Source organism: Micropterus dolomieu, linkage group LG21 (genome assembly GCF_021292245.1).
Source record: "Micropterus dolomieu isolate WLL.071019.BEF.003 ecotype Adirondacks linkage group LG21, ASM2129224v1, whole genome shotgun sequence".
Lineage (NCBI taxonomy): Eukaryota > Metazoa > Chordata > Actinopteri > Centrarchiformes > Centrarchidae > Micropterus > Micropterus dolomieu.
The window spans coordinates 4,519,849-4,526,563 of NC_060170.1; positions in this window are offsets into that span (position 1 = coordinate 4,519,849).

Consider the following 6,715-nt stretch of genomic DNA (forward strand, 5'->3'; position numbering starts at 1 on the left):
AAAATTCTCATGTACAATTTATATAATAAAAGATCAATACTTGGCATCTGTGTACCACAACAATATTGCCACGTAAAATATAACGATACTATGCTGTATCAATTTTTCCCTCCATCCCCAACCTCCTTCACACTGTTTTCCATTGACCAGAACTGTAATTCACAGCTGGTGATAGCTGGTATTCTATTGTAGCTTAATATTTAATTTGTTGACATAACAGTTTTGACATCTTTCCCTGACAAATGTGTGGAAAAGGCTCTAAAACTGGAATAAAACCATCATGTGATGCTACAAAATATACAGAGATACAGTACAGAGGAAATCATTAAATGCTCACCACACTGCCATCAGCTGGTGTCTTTGAAACACAATATGTGCTAAAAGATTCTCTTTCTTTTTGCAATGGATTTCTCAGGAGCCTTTGACTTTTTTCCACAAATGTTTACCTGAGGTTGGAGAAACATTGGGATTTTTAAACCCTTCTGATTCTGATTTCTTCAAGAGGACAGATTCTATGTCAGTGGAGATCCTCAGTCACACAGGTCACGGTTCTCCAAGAAGGGTTAAATCAAGGGCAGCTGGACTGAAGACAATAGCAGTTCGCAAATCTGGTCTTGTTCTGTTGTTCAGGGACTTGTCTTGTAGCAGTCGTGTCCTTGTGGTTTCAACTGCCTCCATGGAAGGGATACATGTGAACAGGGGGGTCGGAACGTGGCAAGCAGCCACTTACCGACATTCAGTTGCTCCTTGCATAGACCCTTTGGTACTTTTTCTTTCCTTGAAACCCCCCCAACAGTCAGTAGACCAGGGCAAGACCAAGATTAGTCCTCCGTGTTCTATGTTTTTTCCCACTGAGAATTTGGGGGGGTTTAGGTACTTGAGAGGGGGGTACAAACGTACACATGGTGGGTATATGTATAAAATCGGCCAGTTCTTGCTGTGAGATGTTATCCCACTCTTCCACCAAGGCACATGCCAGAACCCGGACATTTCTCGGGGGAATTGCCCCAGCTCTCAAGGGTACCCTGTCTTCCCTGTAAATCACAGCATCAGTCCGACACGTCAGTCAAGAGCACTTTTTGCCAGTCCTGTCTGGTCCTGCGAAGGTGGGTTTGTGCCCACAGGTTGCCAGTGATGTCTGTCATGGACCTGCCTTATAACAGGCCTGCGAGCCCTCAGTCCAGCCTCTCTCAGCCTATTGCAGACAGTCTGAGCACTGATGGAGGGATTGTGCGCTCCTGGTGTAACTCGGGCAGTTGTTGTTACACATGATCTGCCACTGCGAGGGCGATCAGCTGTCTTTCCTGTCTCCCTGCAGTTCTGTCTTAGGTGTCTCACAGTACGGACACTGTAATTTATTGCCCTGGCCACATTTGCCTCCTTGCAGCATGTCTGAGGCACGTTCATGCAGATGAGCAGGGACCCTGGGCATCTTTTGGTGTTTTTCTGAGTCAGTAGAGACGTCTCTTTAGTGTTCTAAGTTTTTACAACTGTATCTTAACAACTGTTCCACAAGTGCATGTTCATTGATAGTTTTTGGTTCATTGAACAAGCAAAAATATTGTTTACAACCTTTACAATAAAGTTCGGTAAGTTATTTGGATGTTTACAGAATTATCTTTGAAAAACATTGTCCTGAGTTTACGATGCTGTATAAAGGGGCTCAGTGTTTTGCTCAAGTTCACTTTGACATCAGGGCCATAGCACTGAGTACACTGAGGTCACATCCTCTTTTTTGTGATAAATTTAAAAAATAAACACTTAGTTGGCAATATATGGTTGGCCGAGTAAAGTACATATACATCAAACTTGTACTTGCGTACAGTACAGGAGTAAATCTGCTTAGTACTTTCCACTAGTGCAAGATACCTTTGACCTAGTGCTTGTTCTTTCTTCATCAGGTGAAGCACTTATTGTCTTTAAGGCTCCAACAGAACATCCTAGTACAAGCAGTAGTAGTACAAGTAATAGCTTGGACTTTAGAAATACTGAGATCATAAATAAAACAGATATTCCATTAATTTTGGAATCGTTTCCGTGTGTCATTAATTCATCTGCTCTGTTTATAGATACTGCATGTTTAAACAGTTGTATTTCTTCTCCAGAAGAGGGTCTAAAAGCTGTTTTCTGAAAAGAATAAAGAAATGTATACATGCATAATTTCAGGTATACATTTCTTTTTTCTTTTGGCCTAAAAAAAACCTACATTTCAAACATGTAAGCTGCACTTCAGGTGCATAAATTCTCAGAGAAAAACAAGCCACAACCCATAATATTCTGTTGCATTCAACTGCTGCCTAAAATAGTACAACACTGACCTCTTGTGGCCTGAACTAGACATTGTACTTGTAGAAGCAGCATTGACTTAAACGGACAACTGCCATTTGTGGCCCATTCGTCCATTCATAAAAACACTTATTTTTTTCAGGGGCAGTGGGCGCATGCATTGGTAGAGGTGCACCGTAGCTAGTCACAGGCCTTACACACAAATCTACAATCACAATCACAGCTACAGGAAGTTCAGAGTTTCTAAACCTTGCATGTTTCTGCACTGTGGTAGGAAAACCCACACAGACACGGAGAGAAAATACAGCAGTGAGCCAAGGCAGCTTCACCAAAACAATAGGAGTGGTATGCACATACCAAACAATCTTCTGTTTCCCCATCTGCCACAGACAGATCTCATTTCAAAGCCCACAAGCAGAGGGGAGGGATGTTTACAGTAAAGTCCAATTATACTTTTTTCTGCCAGAGCACAGCCAATAAACCCTAAAGCCGATAAATTATAGTTGTCATGAGTGCAGTCATTTAGAAGTGAGGCAGTAAGCTGCCCCAAATCTTTATGTGGTCTTTAAATTACGGCGGCTTTCTCTGTAGGAGAACACTAGCTGTGGATGTTGGAGTGAAGCCAAACATGTCTCTGTTTGGGCAATCTGTTGTGCTGCAATGTAAACTGAGCCGAATCCCTCTGTAGGAGGACCTGTGAGGGGACTCACCCTGACGCTACGGCTTCCTACAGAGATGTGAAGCCCATCAGGTTCAGAGATATGTACAGTGTCTCTTCTGTAAATGCTGCATTCACACATGTAAAAGAGCTGATCTTGTGTGGTTCATGTCTGATGTTTTTTTTTTACCTGGCAATTAGATGGAAAGAAACTAAATGGAGTGTGTAGTAAAGCAGCCATAGATGCATACTGTATGCATGCACAAGGCTATCAGAGGACGTGGTCTGTTCCGGTCTAATTCATTGGTATGAATCCTCAAATAAACACACATGAACAAACATACAATAGCTCCCTGCTTTCGTTCTGTTTGTTTTGTGTTGTTGCTCGATTTTTTTAAAGAATTACTCAGCAACCAGCAGGAAACAGCAGGAATACCTCCAATCTCTCTGTTGCTAGCCAGAGAGGTTTGGATGGGGAGTAAAACTCTACTGAAACAAGCACATTAACTTTTTTGCCTGGTGGTGCATCACTTCAAGCCCATTTGGACTAGAGTATATTGGTAACATGAGCAGACCCGCAAGGATGCTTTTTATGAGAACACAAAAGTACCAAATGTAGCAATGATATGAAGTATTCTGTTGCAAGACAGTTGGAAGAAGCTGGTCATCCTGTCTATGCCATCCAGTATGACAGAACCATGCAGAGTTGGTGATGTTATTTAGATGTAAATTCAGAATCAGTGACTTGTTGATGAGGTCAGCTGCAGATTGAAAGAAACTGTTTTTGTGGTGTGAGGTTTTGGTCCCGATGGACCACAAGCATCCTGCCAGAGGGGAGTGTCTCAGTTTGTGTCCGGGGATCAGCCACAATCAGAGTCCTGGAGGCGTACAGGTCCTGGAAGGATGGTAGTGTAGAAGTGCACCATCATTGTCTTTTTAGCGGAACTTCTTTACCTGCTGGAGGAAGTACATCCTCTGCTGGGCTTGAGGTCCTGGGAGATGGTGGTGCCCCTGAAGCAGAAGGACTCCACATTGTTGACTGTGGACTCACATGAGTCACAACCAGTCACAACACTGTCTTTAGAGAGTTGAGCTCCAGATTGTTCTGGCTGAACCAGGTCACCAGATGGTCAATCTCCCACCTGCAGGCAGACTCATCCCCACCAGAGATGAGCCCAGTGGGGGTAGTGTCATCTTGGGCTTTGAAAAAGAAAACAATTTGGGGTAGTGGAGTTAGAAAAAGTATACCAGACATCTGTAGCCCACTCCTCGTCTCTGCTTTCTAGCAGAGCCCTCTGTGGACTTCGTGTTTCTCTCTTTCCGACAACAGATGTTTGGTTGACAGACAAGTTTTGAGAAATGTCACATCTTGTTCTGTGAGGCCACCGAGAGCTGTGATCATGTTTTATGTGTGTGTGGTTGGCAGGAAACAGAGGGCAGGGGGTCCCACTGTGGCCCTGAAAATTTTTAGTTTTTAAAAGTAAGTTGGTGTACTTCCATATCCTAGTGTGTTGTGCTGTTACTCCCTGGTTTGCTGTTTCATCTCAGAAAAGTAACAACTGCGTTACTCATTCTGGGCTCCACCATACTCAGTCTTTCAGCAACAGCTGAAAACCACAATTTATTACAGTGAATGTATGTAAAGTACAGTGTATCCCTTGAAATGTAAATAATTTCCAGGATTATTTACCACATTATTCTCTGTCAAAATGCCATGGCATTCCTGAAAAACTGATAAGGGTGAACCTTGGGTGGGAAATATAAATAGTTTATTTCTATTCTGTAGCTTGGCAGTAGTTACACACCAACCGAACATTTGATTTTTATCCTTTAGCAGATGAGACAGACTGAAACTTCAACAGTCGGCTGTCAGTAAATCAGAAAAACCCAGAAAACTGTTCAGGTTCAGGTTGAAAATGAGGTTTTATTAAGTCAAATAAAAACCAAAGGCAGTGATGAGGTGAAACACACAAAACAATATGGGAGAAAAAACACCAAGATCAAGAGGAATGTAATAACTATAAAGATGCTGCCATTTTAATAATACATTTGATTCACGATTCATGACTTTGGAAATAGTAGTTTGAAAAAAGGGAGAAAAAAAGGGTAGGGTTTGGGTTTGGGTTAGTGATGGATTGTCAGTTTGACCAGTGGCAGCCACAAACATTTAGAAGAGTATCCACAGATTTAGATTTAGCACTACTGTAACACTGTCAGACTCATAAGTGACAGTTTAATAAAAGTATCAAAATAGATACAGCAGAACTCTTCCTTATAAAACCCTGGTGCATTACCCACAATGCAACTCAAATGCAGTCAGTTTTGGTTGGCGAGTTGAGCGTATTACGCTAGTGGCTGCTAATGTAGCCTAAAGCTGCTAACCTCAAGCAGAGTTAAAGAGTGGACTACAGAGTTCTGATAAGCTCACTTCTTCCCACAGCCTCGGATTCTTTTCATTTTCAAACTTGTAGTTTTCAGACCCAAGTGACATGACTTGGCAATTTGACACATTTGACACTGCACACAGTTCCCTCCCTCCTTATACAACGTCACATTGTATAACTTTGTTCACATGCTGTGCGCAGAAGTACTCCCCAAAACTTGTTAATAGAATGTGATGTATAATATCCCTTTATCATAGAGGCACAAGCCTGTGTTGAAATGCAGAGCACCAGAAGTAACATTTATTGGTTTCCATACAGCAAAAGAGACTCGGTAACACACAGCGATGTATCAGTTCATTTGGAATACGAGATAATTAATTTACCATATAAGGTAACAGACCCCCTGTTCTCTGTTACATACAAATCAGTAATTATTCAAATTACAGCCAAGTCCATGCCACGCAGACACCGGGGGGCCTGGGGGCCCATGATGGCTTGGGGTCCCCGGGCAGTTGCCCGCTATGCCTGGTTGGTAATTCAGCCTTGTATGCACTCAACACAGGTGTCCTGTGCAAACATCAGCAGATTGAAAGAAACTAGCAACACATTTTTTGTTCTCTGCAAATCAAGGAGCACAGAACAAATAGGTTTTCTGGGAAATGTGATCTTAATTCAGAAGAGCACAAAGACTAGAAGCACAGTCACTGGCATGAGATAAAAATGGTATTAACAAATGATTACATTTTTTAACTGGCATGACCATGTTCAGTGTCAAAAGCAATTTGTTATGGCACTAAATCATTACATTTTATTTATTTTTCTTAGGTATGTGACTTATTCATGAGGGTTTTCCTTCTTGCATGTGGTTTTCATCTCTTTAGGATAAGATCTCTGGCATAAAGGGTGTAAATGTATATCATGTCTTTGTTTAAAAACCACACTTAAGAATGTGGTACGCGCTAATGAAACTCTACTGATCCTTTTCTTCTAGATTGCTTTCTCTACAAAAGGTCAGCGGTTAGAAAAATATAGGCATGCCACTGAGGGGTGGTGGAAGATCCCACAGTTCAACTCCCGTTCATACAGCTGAAGGCCAGTTCACCTCTTCACTGCTTCACTCTGCTGTTCCCTGAGAACACAGCCTCCTCTGGTCAGGGTTCACCTACGCTATGAGAAATAGTGCAGCTCCGGTGGATTCAGGAAGATTTCCTGCTATAGGACACTTAGAGAGAACACAAAATATTGCCCTTGAACGCATACCAAGTTGAAATAAAGCCATGGAGTTCGTTCAGCTCTCGGTTCTAAACTTTTTGTCTCAAAATCATAACAAGCACCAGGAACTTTGTGTCTTTAGGCTCTTTTCTCCATCTGAAATGTGCATTAACTC